Below are 22,049 nucleotides of genomic sequence, written 5' to 3'. Positions count from 1 at the left end.
TTGATGTTTCGAAATGTTTTTTGAAGATGCATAAAAATAATCTTGATATACAATTTTAGATTATGTCAATGAATTCTGGAAAATGGGAGGGAGAAGGTAAATGTGTACATAAGTATTCAGTTTTCTCTGGGGGAAGCCACTAGAAGCTACTTAATTGTTGAAGTTGATACTAAAATATATTATACATATATTTAAAGTTATCCAACAATGAGTGTAAAACATCTAAGTAACTCAAAAAAAATGAAGAAAATATAATCGACTCTCAAAGATTGGTTTATATACATTTGATTCATTCTTTCATTAAATTATAGTGAGATGAAATACACAAAGTTGTTAGTAGTGACAGTAATCTCCCTTCTTTAATGGGATTTTACTGGAAACAATACTACCAGGAAGCAACAGAAGGTTGGCTTCTGGAATATTTTACCATCATGTCACTTAGCATAGACATGTTGTGTGAATATTAATATAGCCTGATATCAGGTTGTTCGCAGCAGTGACCTTCAAGCATGCTAAGTATTCTCCACAAGCTTGAATTTAGAGAAAGAGATCTAACAGCCAAGAGTCTAATTTCTTCTTTATGATAGAAAAATGAGGGAACTGAGGGAATGAAGAGGTGCTTGGTCTCTTCTATGGATCATTCATTTAATACTAAGTGTATTGTTAATTTAACCATAGTTATCAAAATACTTAAATATAATATTTCCTCAAAATAGAATAATTGGGAAAATCATTATTCTATGTTTTATAGTTTTCAGTGTAGAGATCTTTCATCTCCTTGGTTACATTCATTTTTAAGTTTTTTTGTAGATATTAATTGCTGCTTTTTCATACAGTTTGCTGTTAGTGTATAGAAATGCTATTGATTCTTGCATGTTGATTTTGTATCCTGCAACTTTACTATATTTATTAGTTCTAATAGTTTTTGGTGGAGTCCTTAGGGTTTTCTATATATAAGAGTAAATAGTCTGCAAACAGGAACAATTTAACTTTTTCCTTTCCAATTTGAATGTGTTTTATTGTGTTGTCTTCACTAACTGCTCTGGCTAGGACCTCCAGTAATATATTGAAGTGGCAAGAGTGGGCGCTCTTGTCTTGTTCCAAATCTTGGAGGAAAACTTTCACCCTTTCCCCATTAAGTATGATGTTGCTTGTGGGTTTAATATATATAGCCATTACTTGGTTTAGGTGTGTTCCTTTTATATCTAATTGGTTGAGAGTTTTTATCATGAAAAAATGGTTACTTTTGTCAAATGCCTTTTCTGCATTTATTAAAACAGTCATATGGTTTTTGTCCTTCATTCTGTTGATGTGATGCCTCACATTTATTGATTTATGTGTGTTGAAGTATTCTTGCACTCCTGTGATAAATTCCACTTTGACCATAGTGAATGATCTTTCTAATGTGCTGTTGAATTCAGTTTGCCTGTATTTTGTTGAGGATTTTAGCATTTTTATTCATCGGGGTATTGACCTGGAGTTTTCCTTTTTTGTAGTTTCTTTTCTGCCTTTGGTATCAGTATAACGCTGACCTCATATAGTAAGTTCTGAAGCATTCCCTTCTCTTCAATTTTTTAAGCATTTAAGAAGACTTAGTATTAGTTCTTCCTTAACTGTTTGGTAGAATTCAGTAGTAAAACCAGTCAGGTCCCAGACTTTTCTTTAATGGAAGACTTGCTGCTGATTCAATCTCCTTACTCATTTTTAGTCTGTTAAAATTTTCTATTTCTTCATTATTTAGTATTGGTAGGCTGAATGCATCAATAAATGTATTTATTCTAGGTTATCCAATTTGTTGGCATATAATTTATCATAATATCATAATCCTTTGTATTTCTGTTGTATCAGTTGTAGTGTCTCCTTTATTTCATTTTATTTTTCTCTCTTAGCCTAGCTAAAAGTTTGTCAATTTCATCTTCAAAAAAACCAACTCATAATTTTGTTTATATTGTCTATTGATTTTCCCAACTCTCATTCATTTCTGCTCTGATCTTTATCATTTGCTTCCTTCCGCTAACTTGTTTTGTTTTCCTAACTCCTTGAGGTGCAGTGTTAGGTTGTTTGAGATCTCTTTATTTTGATTATTTATGGTTGTAAACTTCTCTTTTACAACTGATTTTGCTATATGTTGTACTTTCACTTTCTTTTTCTTTTTTTCTTTTTTTTTTTTTTTTAGAGACAGGTCTGACTCTGTTGCCCAGGCTAGAGTGTAGTGGTACTATCATAGCTCACTGTAATCTCTCCCCTGACTCAAGAAATCTTCCCAACTCAGCTTCACAATTAGCTAGTACTACAGGTAATATCATTTTGCCTATTTATTTATTTATTTATTTTTGGTAGAGATAGGCCTCTTTACATTGCCGTATTTGTCAGTTTTCATGCTGCTGATAAAGACATACCCAAGACTGTGTAATTTAAAAAAGAAAGAGATTTAATGGATTTACAGTTCCATGTGGCTGGAGAGGCCTCACAATCATGGTGCAAGGTGAAAGGCATGTCTCACGTGGCAGCAGACAAGAGAAGAGACAACTTGTGCAGGGACACTCCCGTTTATAAGGTCATCAGATCTCAAGAGACTTACTATCATGAGAACAGCAAGGGAAAGACTTGCCCCCATGATTCAATTATCTCCCACCAGGCATCTCTCACAACGTGGAAATTCATGATGAGATTTGGGTGGGGACACAGCCAAACCATATCATTCCACCCCTGGGCCCTCCCAAGTCTCCTGTCCTCACATTTCAAAAACAATCATGCCTTCCCAACAGTCCCCCAAAGTCTTAACTCATTTCAGTGTTAACTAAGAAGTCCACAGCCCAAAGTTTCATCCATGACAAGGTAAGTCCCTTTTGCCTATGAGCCTGTAAATTCAAAAGCAAGTTAGTTACTTCTTAGATACAGTGGGGGTAGAGTGGGTAAATACAGTCATTCCAAATGGGAGAAATTGGCAAACAAAGTGGCCACAGGCCCCACGCAAGTCCAAAATCCAGTTGGGCAGTCAAATCTTAAAGCTCCAAAATGATCTCTTTTGACTCCATGTCTCACATCCAGGTCACACTGATGCAAAAGGTCAGTTCCCATGGTCTTGGGTAGCTCCACCCCTGTGGCTTTGCAGCCAGGGTATAGCCTTCCTCCTGGTTGCTTTCATGGACTGGTGTTGAGTGTCTGTGGCTTTTCCAAATGCACTGTACAAGCTGTAGGTGGATCTACCATTCTGGGGTCTGGAGGACAGTGGCCCTCTTCTTACAGCTGCACTAGGCAGTGCCCCAGTAGGGACTCTGTGTGGGGGTTTTGACCCTACATTTCCCTTCTGTACTGCCCTAGCAGAGATTCTCCATGAGAACCCTGCCCCTGCAGCAAACTTCTGCCTGGACATCCAGGTGTTTCCATGCATCCTCTGAAATCGAGGCAGAGGTTCCCAAACCTCAATTCTTGACTTCTGTGAATCTGCAGGCTCAACACCACATGAAAGATGCCAAGGCTTGGGGCTTGCACCCTCTGAAGTTATGGCCCAAGCTGTACCTTGGTCCCTTTTAGCCACTGCTGAAGCAGCTGGGACACAGAGCACCAAAAAGTCTCTAGACTGCACACAGCACAGGGCCCCTGGGCCTGGCCCATGAAACCATTTTTCCCTCCTAGGCCTGTAATGGGAGGGGCTACCATGAAGACCTCTGACATGATCTGGAGACATTTTCCCCGTTGTCTTGGGGATCAACATTCGGCTCCTCATTACTTATGCAAATTTTTGCAACTGGCTTGAATTTCTCCTCAGAAAATGGGTTTTATTTTCTATTGCATTGTCAGGCTGCAAATTTTCCCAACTTTTATGCTCTGCTTTCCTTAAACAACTGAATGCCTTTAACAGGACCAAATCACCACTTGAATGTTTTGTTGCTTAGAAATTTCTTCCACCAGATATCCTAAATCATCTCTCTCAAGTTCAAAGTTCCACAAATCTCTAGGACAGGGGCAAAATGCCACCAGTCTCTTTGCTAAAACATAATAAGAGTTACCTTTGCTCCAGTTCCCAACAAATTCCTCATTTCTACCTGAGACTACCTCAGCCTGGACCTTATTGTCCGTATTGCTATCTGTATTTTGAGCAAAGTCATTCAACAAGTCTCTAGGAACTTCCAAACTTTTCCACATTTTCCTGTCTCCTTCTGAGCCCTCCAAACTCTTCCAACTCCTGCCTGTTACCCAGTTCCAAAGTTGCTTCCACATTTTCTGGTATCTACAGCAGTGCCCTACTCTACTGGTACCCAATCACTGCATTAGTCCATTTTCATGCTGCAGATAAAGACTGGCCAATATGCAAAATAAAGAGATTTAACAGACTCACAGTTCCATGTGGCTGGGAAGGCCTCACAAACATGGTGGAAGGTGAAAGACATGTCTCATATGTCAGCAGACAAGAGAAGAGAGCTTAAGCAGGGAAACTCCCACTTATAAAACCATCAGATCTGTGAGACTTATTCACTATCATGAGAACAGCATGAGAAAGACTTGCCCCCCTGATTCAGTTACCTCCCACCAGGTCGCTCCCACATGGGAATTCAAATGAGATTTGGGTGGAGACACAGCCAAATCATATCAATTGTATAGACTGGTCTTGAACACCTGTCTTCAAGTAATCCTTCTGTTTTGAGCTCCCAAAGGCCACTTTCATTTGTCTCAAAAATTATTTTAATGTCCCTTTTAATTTATAGATTGATCCATTGGTTGTTCAGGAACATGTAGTTTATTTTCAATATATGTCTAAATTTCTGAAAGTTCCTCTTGTAATTGATTTCTAGTTTTATACCACTGTGGTCAGAAAATAAACTTTATATTATTTTAATCTTAAATTTTTTAAGACTTGGTTTTTGTCCTAACATATGATCTATCCTGGAGAAGGTTCTATGTACAGTTAAGGAGAATATCTATTCTGCAACTGCTTAATAAAATGTTTTGCACATGTCTGTTAGGTCCATTTGATCTAGAGTGTAGTTTACATCCAATATTCTTTTACTGATTTTCTGTCTAAATGATCTGTCCTTTGCTGAAAGTGGAGTATTGATGCCCCCTACTATTATTGTAATGCAATCTATCTCTCCATTCAGATCTATTAATATTTGTGTCATATATTTAGATGCTCTGATGTTGGATGCATATATTTTTATAATTATTATATCCTATTGCTCAATAATTCTCTATCATTATATAATGACCTTCTTTGTCTCTTTTTACTGTTTTTGACTTAAAGTCTATTTTAACTAAGTATACCTACTCCTCCTCTCTTTTGGTCTCCATTTAAATGGAATATCTTTTCCTATCCCTTCACTTTCAATCTATGTGTGTTCTTACAAGTGAAGTGAGTCTCTTTTAGGCAGCATATAATTGACTCTTTATTTATTGACTTATTCAGCAACCTCACATCTTTTGATTAAAGACTTTAACCCATTGCAGTCAGTGTAATTTTTGGTAGGTAAGAACTTACTATTTTCATTTTGTTAATTGTTTTCTAGTTGTTTGCAGATCTTTTGTTTTTTTCTTACTCTCTTGTTGTCTTCCTTTGTAGCTAAGTGATTTTCTCTACCAGTATGTACTGGTTGCTTGTTTTTTATTTTTTGAGTCTCAACTATAGAGTTTTGCTTTTTAGTTACCATGACACTTACAAAGAAAAAAATCTTCTGGTTTTAAACGTTGTTTTAAGCTGATGACAACTTAACTTTGAAAATAGAAAGACCTCTATATTTTAGGCCGGGCGCGGTGGCTCAAGCCTGTAATCCCAGCACTTTGGGAGGCCGAGACGGGCGCATCACGAGGTCAGGAGATCAAGACTATCCTGGCTAACACGGTGAAACCCCATCTCTACTAAAAAAATACAAAAAAAAAAAACTAGCCGGGCGAGGTGGCGGGCGCCTGTAGTCCCAGCTACTCGGGAGGCGGAGGCAGGAGAATGGCATGAACCCGGGAGGCGGAGCTTGCAGTGAGCTGAGATCCGGCCACTGCACTCCAGCCTGGGCGACAGAGTGAGACTCCGTCTCAAAAAAAAAAAAAAAAAAAAAAAGAAAGACCTTTATATTTTTACTCCACTCTCTGCCTCACATTTTGAATTCTTGAGGTCACAATTTACACCTTTTTATAGCTCATATCCCTTAACATAGTATCATAGCTATTTTTAAGAGTTTTATTTTTTAGTCTTTATGTTACAGATATAAGTAATTTACACAACACCATTAAAGTATTAGAAGGAATGACTGTGTTCTTCTGAGTTTTTTTACTTTTAGATGTTTTCATACTACTAATTACCTTTCTTTTTTCAGATTGAAGAATCCCTTTACCATTTCTTTGCCCCCCGCACCCCTACCCCCAAGACAGGGCCTCAATCTATTGCCCAGGTTGTAATAGCAGTGGCATGATCACTGGGCTCAAGTGATCCTCTCACCTTAGCCTCCCTAGTAGCTGGGACTACAGGCACACACCACCATGCCTGGCTAATTGTGTGTGTGTGTGTGTGCGTGTCTGTAGCAGTGGCGTTTTGTCATGCTTCTCAGGCTGGTCTTTAACTCCTGGGCTCAAGTGATCTGTCTGTCTTGCTCTCCTAAAGTGTAATTACAGGTATGACTCACCCTGCCCAGCCTAGCATTTCTTATAAGAAGGGTCTGGTGTTGGTAAACTCTCTCAGTTTTTGTTTGTTAAGGAAAGCCTTTTATCTCTTCTTCATTTCTGATGGACAGATTTGCTGGGAATAACATTCTTGGTTGCCAGTTTTCATTCTTTAGCATTTTAAATATATCATCCTACTCCCTCCTAGTCCAGAAGGTTTCTGCTGATATGTCTGCTGCTAAGATGTATTGGACCTCTCTTGTATGTGATTCCTTTGTATTTGCTGCAATCAGAATCCTTTCTTTCTTTTGATTTTTGATGGTTTGATCATTACATGTATTGGAATAGTCTTATTTGGATTAAATCTGTTTGGAGAACTTTGACTTTCTTGTACCTGGATATTTTCTTCTCTAGCTTTGGAGTTTTCTGTTACTGTTTCTTTAAATAAGCTTCTCCCCCCCTTCTATCTTTCTCTTCTGCTTAAATTCCTATAACTTGAACATTCATTCTTTTGATATAAATCCTTTATATTTTCTTCCATTTCTTTTTTCTCCTCTGACTGTATATTTTCAGACAACCTGTCATCAAATTCACAGACTTTTTCTCCTACTTAATTCTGCTGTCAATGGTCTCTATTGCATTTTTATTTTATTTTCAACTCCAAGATTTCTGCTTTAACTTTTTATTATTCAATCTATTAATTTTATCATCCTTACATCTTGTTTTCCTCATTTTGTTGAATTGTTTCCTTTACTGAAATTTGCTGAGCTTCCTTAAAACAATTATTTTGAATCCTTTGTCAGTCATTTAATACATCTTTATTTCTTTAGGGTTGGTACTTGGCACTATATTTTGTCCATTTGGTGATACTGTTTTTCCCTGGTTGTTTTTGATCCTTCTGGTTGTATGTCAATGTCTATGCATTTAAAGAAATAGATACTTATTTCAGTCTTCACAGACTGGCTCTGCCTGGGAAATCCCTGTGACATGCACAGTGTTCAAATGTACCAGAAGCCCAGGGAAGCTGTGACAAGCATGGTACTGCTCAAACTCAGGGCTCACTGCGGCAGGAGAAGCAATGAGACAGGTCAGGAGCCTGGGGCCTGCTGTGACTGGCATGGTGCTACCAGAAGCCCCAGGTAGATGTGACCAGAGTGGCACTGGGGTATGCCAGAAGCCCGGGCTGATGAGGGTTGCCTGTCATTGAGAGGTATTCAGAGCCCAGAGCCCCTGATGTCAGCCTGGCAATGGTGTGGTCCAGATATTGAGTTCACCATGCAAGCCTTATGCCTGAAGCTGTACAGTCCCACTCGTTGTCAAGGCAGGCTCAGGGGCTCAGTCATAAGTTACCAGCTCAAGTATGAGGCCTAAATATCCACCCAGTTCTTTGTTTTACTGTGATAGATCTCATGTTGGGATCTAAGGCAAAGTTCTGTAATCACTTCCTCTCTTTATCCCAAGTGGACAATATCTCTCTCTGTGCTGTGCTACCTGGGATTGGGGAAGGGCTGGTGTGGGTAATGTAAAACTGTTCTTCCTACCCTCCTCAATGCATCTTTTTCTTTTTTTTTTAATTATTGTGTTACAGCTAGGTACTGTTATCTCTCAGCTGGTTTCCTTAGTTCTCATGCAGATATTTTTGTGAGTAAATAGTTTTTCACATTGATGCTTCTGTGAGGGAATGATTGCTGGAGAGTCCATTCCTACCATCTTGTTTTGACCCTTATAATTCTACTTTTAGGGTTAAAAAAGTATGTCCTTCCCATGTCTTTCTTCTTTTCTGTTTTTGAGTCCTAAAGAAACAGTAACCTCATATCATAATATTTGGTCTCATATAAAAGCCCAAGATAAGTTAACCAGAAATATTCCCTAAGTTTGTATTTTTTTTTTCTGTTCCTATTATTCTGACATACTTAGGAACTTCATTTTTAGGGGGTCTGATCCTTTTCTATGTTCATTTTTAAAAATGCTCAGATACTGCACATAATGAGTCAGGTAGAAATCAGTCAAGTTCAGTATTGATTTAGCAGAAGGGTAAGAGAAGCAGGCACTTCAATATTTTCCTACCTCCCTTGGGAAGATTAAGAAGAACTTAATTCATCCTGAAATGGTGTAAATATCCTGAAATGAAGCCCCTTTTAACATGTGTACTACTGAACAGAATTGATGTAAGGAAGGTAACCACTGTCTCAAAGTGAAAGTACATCTTCCATGAACAAGTTTACAGCTGTTCAGGGCAGAAGGCAGAGACATAAGAATGAGGGAGTTGGGAATAGAACATGCTTTCTGAGCTGGTAAGGAAATTAAAAATTGCCCAGAACTATCATTCAATTTTTTTTTTTTCAATTCTTAAGGTATTGCTGAGAAAGTAAAAATGGAAGCATATGTCATTTGCTAATGTCCTTGAATGTTCAGTGTTTAATTTTATTTTGGGAACCTCTTGATCTTGGGACAGCTGTGAAGAAAGAGCCTCCCTCTCCTAACTTCCTGGAAGAGTACTAAATGATAGCCATATTCAAACCAGAACTGAGATGAGGAGCAATCTTTGTTTCTATTTAGGATTAGGGAGAGTCAACACTATAAAGATATATGTTTCTTTCTACAAATGTCAGGGAAATAAATAGAATAGAGCTATGGAGCGCTCAACATTTTTACTTCAGAAGTTTTATAGAATTGCTAAGTGATTTTATTTCCCACAAGCATGATTCTTTCAAGTATTTTTCTTATTCAGTACTTTTTCTTTTATTTACGTATTTATTTATTCAATGAACGTATAGTAAACATTCACTATTGCCAGAGCACTGCTAAGTGCTCATCACGGTACAGTTTCACAGACGCTTAACATTCAGGAATGCTGTTAGTAGGTTTCTGCTTTCATTCACACACAAGGCAGGAATGGACATTACTGCTCCTCCCTTGCATTTTGGCTGCTAGCTCTTGTTTCTCTCTGCATTGGGCCTTGCTGTCAACAGTATGGATCTTTAATTAGTTCTCTTTAATCTGCATGAAGTGATTCAAAAGTAGTTGGCACTATACGTGAAGTAGGAGTAAGTTTTGAATCATATTTTGAGTCTCTCTCATACAGGAAAAAAATATGATTAATTTATTATGAAGAAAATTCTAAAGTACCTATAGAAATTTAATCTGGGCCAGGTGTGGTGCCTCATGCCTGTAATCCCAGCACTTTGGGAAGCAAAGGCGGGTGGATCACCTAAGACAGGAGTTCGAGACCAGCATGGTCAATATGGGGAAACCTGTCTCTACTAAAAATACAAAAATTAGCTGGGCGTGGAGGCATATGCCTGTAATTCCAGCTACTCGGGAGGCTGAGGTAGGAGAATCGCTTGCACCCGGGAGGTGGAGGTTGCAGTGAGCCAAGATCACGCCACCGCACTCCAGCGGTGGGCAACAAGAGCGAAACTCCGTCTCCAAAAAAAAAAAAAAAAAGAAATTTAATCTGCAAATATCTAAGCACTTGTGTTGTGGTAAAAGTACAGCAAGTACAACAACTAACTACATCATATACAGGAGAAAAGCTAGCCTCCCTCAGAATGTCCCTTCCCCCAGCTCTTCCTCCCTTCACTTTGCAACACTAAAAGGCACATAGAGCAGAAGTGTTTCAAATTATTGTTGAATATTTATATTTTAAAGTTAAGGCCAGGCACGGTGGCTCACGCCTGTCATCCCAACACTTTGGGAGGCCAGAGGTGGGCAGATCACTTGAGGCCGGAAGTTCGAGACCAGCCTGGCCAACATGGCAAAACCCTATCTCCATAAAAAATACAAAAATTAGCTGGATATGGTGGTAGGTACCTGTAATCCCAGCTACTTGGAAAGCTGAGGCATAAGAATCGCTCGAATCCAGGGGGCAGAGGTTGTAGTGAGCCAAGATCGTGCCACTGCACTTCAGCCTGGGCAACAGAGCAACACTCTATCTCCAAAAATAAGTAAGTAAACAAATAAATAAATAAAGATTATTGAGAATATGTGGAGGAAGCAGTTTAGAAATTTTAAAAGGTTAATTCTATCTTTTGTGAACCTGTATTTATTTCTAAGGGGCTTTATTTTTAATACCTCAATTGTTATATCTAAATCAAGCATTATAGCCAAACGGTATTGTATGCCAAAGATTACTTAATGTAACTAACTCCTTTTTACAGAAGAAAGCGAGAGAGGAATACATGCAACTTTTCACAAAGTGATCACATGAATAGAGTGAATACAATGTTGGAAGCAGTGGAATTCCATATAAAAAATTATAGAAACTCCAGTAAAATAATACTGCATAAAATGCTATTTGCACATACACTGAGTGTTGTTATACCTCTATGCCAATTGTCAGCACTTTATTTGGATTTTTAAATTTTTAAATATGCTATAAAGTATAAGTATACCTACCATTTATCACAAGAACTAAAACATTACAAATACATTTAAATCCCTCTATCTACCCATCCCAGATCCTATTTACTCTCATTCCCACTTATAAAGAAAATTTCTATCTTGAACTTTAGGTTTATCATTTTCATTTTTTTGTACTTTTATTCTGTCCATTTAGACCCTAAACAATATTGTTTTGCATATTTTAAGCTATACAAAGAGTTACTTGCTACGTATCCTTCTATAACTTGCTTATCTTTCATAATGTGTGTGAGATGCATCTGCATTGATATCTGTACTATGCTATTCATTTTTGTTCCTATAGAGTATTTAAATGCATGAATTATATCAAATTTCATAATTTGTAATAGTTTTTGTTTTTATCCATTTGTGTTTTTACCATCTATACTTTTGAAATTTTTTCACGATAACAATGCTGCAATGCATAGTTTTTGTGTTTGAGTATCCCTAATGTATATACTCAGGACTGGAATTAATGGGCCATAGGATATATATAATTTCAACTCCACTCGATATTGTCAAATTGATCTACAAAGTACTTATCATCCCCAAAATATATACTTCCACAAACACTAGATGAGAGCATTCCTAATTTTAATTTTCTGGCAGTGCTCTAGAAATTCTTTTTAGCAAAACATAGCCATAAATCACTTAAATAAGAATCATATTGAATAACATCCTTATGATATAAAATGTTTTTTTGTGCTTTATTGCTAAAGTTGGATCTCAGAGTTTTTGAGCCTTCTAAGGAATGACAACTTAGATAGGCATTATTGGATTGTGGATAATTTGAAAATTTCAAAAGTACTTTACAAATAGGTGGAATATAAATTTAATAACAGTAATGGTATCCATAGGAATCCCCTTATAGAATAGTTTGGTGATGGATTATGACTAAGGCGAGCAGGTAGAAGATCAGATCAAAAATACTCATTCTGCATCTTAGGCATTACAGCTAATGATTGGAATAAATCACACCAAATGCAAATACATATTTTTTAACCAGGGGAGAATAAAGGGATAAAGCTATCCATGAGTGAAAAGGAAAGAATTGTCTGATTTATGTTGAGTGAATTTCAAATCCAATAAGCATCTACCCAGACTATGAAAGGTAAAAGTTAATAGCATGTTTAATTCTTTGCTATTAAAATTAATGTGCATTTCTGAAGGCTGAAAATTGTTTATGTAAGTCACAGCAAAAAGCCAACACTCAGTTTCATGAGGCAAAAAGACCAATCCCTTTATTTATTCCTTCATTCTCTCATTCAAAAAAATTACATTTGCAGAGAAACTTCTATGTATTTGGTATTTATGCTAGGCACAGTGATAAGCCCAAGATCTCCATGCATGCAGAAACTGATATTGACAAGTACAAATTATATTGTTTTCTTGCATGCAGATCTCTACTACATTGTCTCTGTGTTGTCAGGTGTCTCTTTATTTGAGCTTTGATATTGCTATTGACTGACTGACTGACAGAAACAGGATGAAAAGCTCCAGAAATCAACGGACACAACCATTTAGGGATTTGTGGAAGGCATCCACCAAAATGCCTCCTGGCATTCATACCCTTTTGTAGTTTCCTCCCACATTGACTAGGACGGACATGCATAACAAATCATATATCAAGAAGCAAATGTGGGTTGACTCCTGAAGCAAGGTCAAAAAACAACTTTGTAGCTTCAGCATGCTTTCTTAGATAACCTGCTCTGGAGGAAGCCAACTGCCATTTTGTGAAGACGGGTAAGCAGCCATATGAAGAGACCCATATGGCAAGGAACTGAGCCCTCCTGTCAATATCCAACCCCAACTTTCTAGTCTACTGAGTGGACCACCTTGAAAGTGGGTCCTCCAGCCCCAATCAAGTCTGCAGATGAGTGAAGGCCTGACATCTTGATTACAATTTCATAAGTCAGAACGACTCATGTAAGCTGGTCCTGAATTCCTGATACATAGAAACTAAGATAAAAAATGTTTATTATTGTTTTAGGCTGCTAAGATGTGAGGTAATTCACTATGCAGCAATAGATAACTAAAATAGGATTGGAAAGTCAAAATAAGAACAACTCTCTTTCTCCCTTTCTCTAAAGCTATAATGAATGTTTCTCTTTACTTTTTCTATATAAGGAATTATAACAGCTTGGTGTGGTGTCTGGTGCTATAATTCCAGTTACTTAGGAAGCTAAGGTGGGAGGATCACTTTAGGCAAGGAGTTTGAGACCAGCCTGGGCTACGTGGCAAGACCCCATCTCTAATAAAATAAAAAATTTGAAATTTGCTGGGTGTGGTGGCATGCAATTATGTTTTCAGCTACTTGAGAGGCTGAGGCCGGAGGATTGCTTGTGCCCAGGAATTTGCAGTTGCAGTAAGCTATGATCACACCACAGCCTAAATGACAGAGCAAGATCCTATCTCTAAAAAATTATATTACACTTAACGATATAATAACTCATTTTGTACCGGTATTTGATCATTTTGCCCAAATTTTAGCTAAATCACCTCAGGCCTTTATACAGGTCACTAAATTGCCTTCAAAATTAACCTTTCTATCAATGGGATAATTATAAAGTGATAATACCAAGATATTATAGTATCATAGTTTTAAGAAAATGTTTAAAGCCTATAAAGTTGAAAACAAACAGCAGTTTAAATTTACTATAGTTTACTACAGAAAACTTGACACATAGAAGAGAATACTTCTCTGGTGACAAGATCTGAAAATGCTTTTGACTGAAAATATCTAGCATTATATTGTGTGTACATCCCAAGTTGAAATGGAATAGAAGCTTGAGGCTGCCATAAGCTATGATTGCAGCACTGCACTCCAGTCTGAGCAACAAAGACAAAGCAACTCTGTCTCTAGAATAAAAAGAATAAAAAAGAATTGTAATGGTCTCCCAGAAGGGAAAGCATGTAAGTATCTATGTCACTTGCCTAAAAATAAACTTAATATAGTATCTTAGTTCATTAGTTTGTTTAATGTTCCTTATAATAGAATACCTGAAACTGGGTCATTTATAAAGAAAAGAAAACTCTTTCTTATATAGTTACAGAAACTGAGAAGTTTAAGGTCAAGGGGGTATATCTAGTGAGGGCCTTCTTGTTGGTGGGCTTTTTGCAGTATATCAAGGAGGAGCAAGGCATCACGTGGCAACAAACCTGAGTGTGCTAATATGTTAGTTCAGATCTCTCTTCCTTTTCTTATTAATCCACCAGTTCCCCTCCCATGATAACCCATTAATCCATTAAACCACTTGTCCATTACTCCATGAATGGGTTAATCCATTCATGCAGGCAGAGCCCTCATGATCCAATCATCTCTTAAATACCCCAACTCTCAATACTGCCACATTGCGGATTAAGTTTCAACATGAGTTTTGGAGGGAACATCCAACCCATAACATACAGTAAAAAGCAAATGGATCACTGATTCTTTACCTCATTCAGAAATATGCGTTGAGCACTAAGAACCACCAAAATAATGAGTAGATAATTGCACTTTGAATAGATCATTAAAAAGAAGACACTGGAATTCAACAGAGGAGTGACAGAAAATGCCTAAAGCAAGAAAGGAGAGGGAAGCGAAGCAGTCTGCTCAGCCAAGATCAGCTGGGAAATGGGAATGACTCCCCAGTGTGGGGAAAGAGTAAGTAATAGACCTGCAGTGGGCCACATTCCAACTGTGGACTCCTGCAGTCCCAGGCACGGGAGATCCCCAATCCCTATGCAAGCCCTGAAACTAATACATGGAGCTGCCTGGAGATTACACAATGAAACTGCTCCAGGGAATGAGTTTTTACTAGGTCCCCCCTTCCCCCAACTCCTAAGCATCAACAGCAAGGTGCCATTTTAAGAGCACAGCACACAACAGGCTGTGAACTATCCTGGGCCCAGCAGTAGTAGGGCTAAGTCATGAGCAAAGTGCAGGCTGCTGCTACTGCTGTGATTAAAATGCAGTGAAGGCAACGGCTGCTGCCAATGGGGCTGAGGCAAGAGCAGGGCATGTGTTCCCTAGCCACCAGCCTTGGTTGCCATCACTGAAGGTGGCCCTATCCTCCTCAGTGACAGGAATGTAGTAAGCTGCTGCCACCCCCTGCTTGAGCATTCTCCTGGAGGCCTGGGAATCTCCTCACCCCTACTTACCATAGCAAGTACCCGCACGCACCACTGTGGGGCCCTAAGTCAAGCCCGCTGAGCTAAGCTTGAACCCCCAGCATGCCAAAGCATGCAGTCCGGAGGCCTGGAGATTAACAAGCTCAGTCCACCAACATTGGCACCTGAGTATTTCTCCCATAGCCTTGAGGTTGAACCTACCCACCCTGTCACTACCACCACAGCTGGCACCTGCCTGCACATGCCATCTACGGGCACGGAGACTGGTCTGCCCAGCCCATTTCAGCCCCCATTAACAACAGCACATAGCACTTGGGATCCAGAGTGGTACCATCATGCACACCATGCCAGCTACTGCCATCATGCATGCCATGCCAGCTAGCCAGTGGACAGAGAACACACCCACCTCCCCAGACCACTGCAGTTACTATTATCATCCAAGTAAGCCATCTGGAGGCCCAAAAGTTGGCCTGCCTGGACCCACCGACACTGGTGCCAGCATACCCCACCCTGGGGACCAATGAAGGGTCCAATTAACGCACTGCTGTTACCACTGGTAAATTCTTGTCTTAAAATAAATTAACTGATTGTTTAAAGAAAGGGATGTTTACAAGTCAGAAAGTTGAGGCAAGTTGAAGATTGTGAAAGTTGTGAAAAATGTTATAAAAGGGAATGTATGCAAGAAATGTTGTATAATTTAAACGTAATTGGGCCTCCTGAATGTAAAACTACTGAAGAAACAGTTTATGTGTAAGCTATGTAAGGAAAGTAAAATACACTTTTGGTAAAAGAATTATGAGCCATAAGAATATGGATTTTTATCTACGTTAAAAGGTTAATATATATATATTGTTTTGAAGGTGTAAGCAAGTTTTGAAACACTAATTGTAAAGGAAATGTTGTGTGTAAGCATACTGACTAAAGTTAAAAAGGTATCATCCAGTTTTTCTGTGAACTGGACATTAAAATAAAAGCATGACAGGTTTTTTTAAAGCACTAACCTGCTCTTTAAGAAAAATTATAAAGGGTTAAACAGAGTCTATAAAAATCTTACCTTATGGTCAGACATTAAAACTGGATAATGTCTACAAGGTTTTATTAAAATTGAGTTGAGCATTAATAGCACACTAATATAAAGGTAAAATTTAGCTTATCTGGTATAAAATCACACAGGAAGCATTGTCAAATATAAAATGGCATTTGGCTTTATTTGGTCTAAAAACTAATAAAAATAGATGCTAAAGAAAATTCAGAAGGAAAACGGAGAAATGTTACCCAAACCCCTTATGAGGGAAATCTTGTTCCAACTGCATCAAGGGACCCATTGGGGGCCCCAAGCCATGTGTGATGCAGTCCTCAGAGTTGATGGGTGCATAGAAATTTATACCCTAGCCAAATAGGTTACAGACAGTTGCTTACTAAAAGATTACCCCTTAGAGGAAGGAGTCTAGGCTTAAGGCCATTTCAAAGTATCCAGATTGATTATACACAGATGCCTCCAATTGGTTATCTAAAGTATTTATTAGTGATAGTAGATCACCTTACTCATTGGGTAGAAGCTATTTCCTTTTCAAGTACAACTGCTAATAATGTAGTCAAGGCATTAGTTGAAAATATTATACCCAAGTTTAGATTCATAGAAAACATTGATTCAGATAATAGGACTCATTTCATTGCACATGTCATTAAGAAATTAGCCCAGATACTGGAGACAGCATGGGAATATCATACTCCCTGGCACTTCCCTTCATCAGGGAAAGTAGGAAGGCCTATTACTCTGTTGAAAGTCCAAACTGCTCCCTGAAAAGACATACACCTGTCCCTTTTTGGGATGCTTTATGGATTGCCTTATCTACATTCTACTGCTGATCTCCTACATTTGAAACAAAAGGTCAGTTTCTAAGAAATTATATACTTGGTTTATCTCCCACTTTCCCCTCCCTTAGAACTAAAGTTCTTTTAGCACAGGTGCCACCCCTAGAGTTTCCAGCACACCAACATCAGCCTGGGGACCATGTCCTTGTCAAAAGTTAGAGAGAAGGAAAAACTTGAACCGGCCTGGGAAGGACCTTGCCTAGTGCTCCTATCTACTAAAATCACAGTCCAGACAGCAGAAAAAGGATGGACCCATCACACCTGAGTCAAGAAAGTGCCACCCCCTCCAGAGTCTTGGGTCATAGTCCCAGGGGAAAACCCTACCAAACTAAAGCTAAGAAAAATTTAACTCTCTTTCACCTATACTATTACTCCTTCTTTCCTTACTCTATTGCTGACCACCTAGTTATTAATGTAACCACGCCAATTTTGCCTCAAACTATTACATTTGATGCTCGCCTGGTTATACCCTGTGGAGACTTGACAAGTCAGAGGCAACTCTCCACTTCAGAAAAGTATCTTTATCCTTCCTAGTTCTCCTCAGACTAAAAATCTGTTAACTGGGATAAGTTAGTTTGAGAAGAGTTTGACAAATATTCCAGTATAAACTGGAAATCTTGTCCTCCTAGAGCAGAGCTTCTCTGCCAAAGTTGGTCCAATGCTCTATAAAATACTAAAAAGCAAAGAGAACCTCACATGGGTCCTTTGACCCCCATGTTTACATAAACGCTGTTGGAGTTCCATGAGGAGTACCAAATGAATTTAAAGCCCGAGATCAAATAGCTGCAGGATTTAAGTCAATAATTTCGTGGGTGACAATTAATAAAAATGTAGATTAGATAAATTTTATCTATTATGATCAGCAGTAGTTTATTAATTACACCAGGGATGCTGTCAAAGGGATAGCAGAACAATTGGGGGCCACTAGCCAGATGGCCTGGAAAAACAGAATGGCCCTAGATATAATATTAGCTGCAAAAGGCAGTGTTTGTGTTATGATTAAAACTCAATGTTGTACCTTTATCCCAAACAACACTGCCCATACTAGGAGCATAACAAGGGCCTTACAAAGACTTACCTCTTTATCCAATGAATTAGCTACAATTGTGGAGTCGATAACCCTTTCTCAGGGTGGCTAGAAAGGTGGTTCAGTAAATGGAAAGAAATCATAGCCTCAGTTCTTACTTACCTTTTAGCTGTAATAGGTGTACTCATTCTTGTTAGATGTTGTGTCATACCATGCATCCGTGGGCTAGTGTAAAGACTGATAAAAACAGCACTTACTAAAACCTTCCTTAATTCTCCTCCACTTTATTCAGAGAAGCTTTTTCTTTTAGAGAATCAAGCAGAACTAAGCCAAGACATGTTAAGGAAGGTTGAAGAGAAAAACTGTAAATATTCAAGATGGGGGATTGTTAGATATAGTGAACTCCAAGTTTCTCTTCAAAGAATCAGTATGTCATTATGTTCAGCTCTCCTATTCTTTGATTCTCCAGTTCTCTTCACCCCCTTGCCTCTAGTTTCAGTAAACAACTTTCCTGCCAGTTCTAATCACTAGTTCCCCTGGTCACCTGCTTTGACCTGAGTTAACCCTGGCTACCTGCTCTGTCTTGAGTCACCCCTGGTTGCCTGCTCTGTCCTGAGTCACCCCTGGTCACCTGCTCTTACCTGAATTATCCTGGGTCACCTGTTCTGTAACCACCCTTCCCATCAAACTACTCTGGCTCGTACCCTTGCTCTCTTTAAAATAGCCAATCAAAATTAACTTAGACTGCGTGGGCCAACCCTAGCCAATAGGGGAATAACACAGCAGTAGGGGCAACCTGTGTCAGGAATAGGAAACCCTTCCCCTCCCTTGTCCAAGTGTGTTCTCACCATTACTCCATCCATGAGTTGCACTCTTCTATAGAAGTAAAAATTGCCTTGCTGAGAAAATTAAATTTATGTTTGAGTGCTATTTCTTTGCAGCACCAAGGAACACGCATTTGTTTCTAACACAGGGCAGGGGCTTCCAGGTCAATGTAGGTGAGAGACAAATGATTGCATTCTTATGAGTTTCTGATAAGCCTTTCCAAAGGAGGCAATCAGAATATGCATCTATCTCAGTGAGCAAAAGGATGATTTTTAATAGAATGGGAGGCAGATTTGCCCTGCGCAGTTCCCAGCTTGAATTTTCCCTTTTGCTCAGTGATGTGGGGGACGCAAAATATTTTCCTTTCACATCATCAAAATTACCCTTCATGAATGAAGTAGAAATATAGTATTTCCCGAATGAGTAAAAGCTGAGGGAATCCATCACCACTTGACTGGACCCTACAAGAAATGCTTAGAGTTTTATTTCTTTTTTCCAAGATGGTGGATTAGAGGCTTTCAGCATGCCTCAGCCACTTGGAAATAGCAAGACAGTACATAAAGATAAACTCTGTGAGATTTAATTCAAGAAGGAAAATGAGAACCACTGGAATCATGAAGACACCCAGATCCCAGAGAGAATGGCAGCAAATTGTCCACATTATGGCATCCAGATGATAAAAGTGAGTGAAGCCCTAGTATATTAGAGGGGCAGTCAGCCTTCCTCTGTGATTCACCTTTCCACTGGGGTTCCCACTAACCCAGGTTGAGGAAGAGCAATGGTTTCTCCCAACCCCTGGAGCTAACTTGGGGAGAGGCTTGGAGACACTGTGAGGGAAAGACACCGTGAAAAGCTGCAGACGTTTTCTCAGACCTGGGACCAGGAGCAGGATGCCATTTTTAATCTAGGTGCATAAAAAGTCAGCCATTCTTTGGTAATCCAGAAGCGTGATTCTGTGGGCATTTTCATCTCGGGCCAGAGATTAGAGCTTGCTCTGAAGTGGAGTAGCCTTTCTACAGTTCTATAGCCAGAATTGTAGAAAGCACCTCAGCAGTAGGTTCTGAATATGTGCTTTCTCCCATTGCAAGCCTAGGACAAGAGGAGAGCTGCTACAGCTGCAGTTTCTCCTGGGCAGTGAGACAGCTAGGGCCAGCTTGGTGAACTAGAACTAATCTGTGTGTGCCACTGCTGGGTACCCTAGCCTGATCCCCTGAGGTCATATACAGAAGGGCTCTCTCCACTCTATGCCCAGGCAGACCTCCAGTCATATGGAGCACTCATTCATTTGCTTCAGCAGCCTGAGCAATCCCATTCTTCCTGGGCATAGGTCATAGTGCAACAAGGCCCTCACTGTTCCACAGCCAGGCAGATCTCCAGGCATTTGAAGCACCAACCAGCTCACCTAGATTGGCAGCCTGAACTACCCTATCCTTCCTGAATAGAGATCCTGGTGCATAGAGGCCCTTTCTGTTTCACACCCAAGCAGATCTCCAGGCATTTGGAACACCAGCTTACCTACCTAGATCAGTAGCCTGAGCTGCCCCAAGCTTCCTGGACTGAGGTCTTGCTGCAGAGAGGCCCTGTCTGCTACACACCCAGACAAATAACAAGGCCTTCAGAGCATCTGCTTGCCTAGTTCAGCAGCTTGAGTCACCCCATTCCTGCTATGCAGAGATCATGGTGTAGAAGCCAGCCCAGGCAGATCTCCAGGCATCTGGAGCACCCACTGTCCTGGATTAGGAGTTTAGGCCACCCTGATTCCATGCAGAAAACATGGGGCTGTAGAGGTTTCCTAGCTCCACACCTAGGCACACCTATGGGCACTTGGTAGTTGCCAACTGGATTCTTCTTTAGCTCTGGTCCAGCTCCACCTGTCATGGCCCCTGATCCCCCAGGGCAGAACAGAAAGTTCAGAACAATGTGCATGTCCTGAATCAGCCCATTGCCTGAGGCAATAGATAGCCTCAGCCAGTAAATAAAGCATCGTGAATCAGCCCATTGCCTGAGGCAATAGATAGCTTCAGCCAGTAAATAAAGCATCAAGTATATACCTACCATGTTGGCTGCAGCCAGCTCTTACTTATAAACACCATCTACTGGCTTGTAGATTGAACTGCACAGCCCAATGTAAAATCTGCCAGGAGAAGTTCATGGGGCTATAGAAGCAAAGCAAAAGGACCTTACCTATAATTCTCTACAATCATACTCTCAAGAGAGGAGCAAAAAGGGAAAGAAAAAGAATACAACAAGAATAATACTATAGGGAAAGAAGGAAAAAGAAAATTCCTACCCACACGAAAATAATTATGAAAATTAGAAGTGCCGGTCTCCAGATGAGAAGAAACCAGTGCAAGAATTCTGACACCATGAAAAATCTGAATGTAGTAACACCCCCAAAGGATCACACTAGCAACCCAGCAATGGTCCATAACCAAAAATGGAAACCTAGAAATGACAAAGAATTCAAAAGCGTGAATGGCAAGGAAGCTCAATGAGATCTAAGACAAGATTGAAAGTCAACATGAAGAAACTTCTAAAGCAATCTAGGAAATGAAGGAGGAGATGGCCTGGCACGGTGGCTCACACCTGTAATCCCAGCACTTTGGAAGACTGAGGCAGGCAGATCACGAGGTCAAGAGATCAAGATCATCCTGGCCAACAGGATGAAAACCCCATCTCTACTAAAAATACAAAAATTAGCTAGGTGTGGTAGCACATGCCTATAGTCCCAGCTACTTGGGAGGTTGACGCAGGAGAATTGCTTGAACCCAGGATGGGGAAGTGGAGGTTGCAATGAGTTACAATCATGCCACTGCACTGCAGTCTGGTGACACAGCAAGACTCCATCTCAAAAAAAAAAAAAAAAAAGGAAATGAAGAAGGAAGATATAAGATCCTGAAAAGAAATCAATTAGAACTTCTTTTTTTAAATGAAAATATCCATAATTTATTGAGAACCTAATGAAGCTCAATGTTATCTCACTTGATTTTTTATTTATGTATTTGTTTAAGTAGCATTAGACAAATCATTGATGCAGAAAATTAACAAAGAAAACATAACTCCATCAAAAAGTGGGCAAAGGATATGAACAGACACTTTTCAAAAGAAGACATTTATGTGACCAACAAACATATGAAAAAAAATTCGTCACTGGTCATTAGAGAAGTGCAAATCAAAACCACAATGAGATACACAATGAGATAATGCCAGTTAGAAT

The sequence above is a fragment of the Macaca mulatta genome, chromosome 12 (genome assembly GCF_049350105.2).
Source record: "Macaca mulatta isolate MMU2019108-1 chromosome 12, T2T-MMU8v2.0, whole genome shotgun sequence".
Lineage (NCBI taxonomy): Eukaryota > Metazoa > Chordata > Mammalia > Primates > Cercopithecidae > Macaca > Macaca mulatta.
This window is presented reverse-complemented; position numbering follows the sequence as displayed.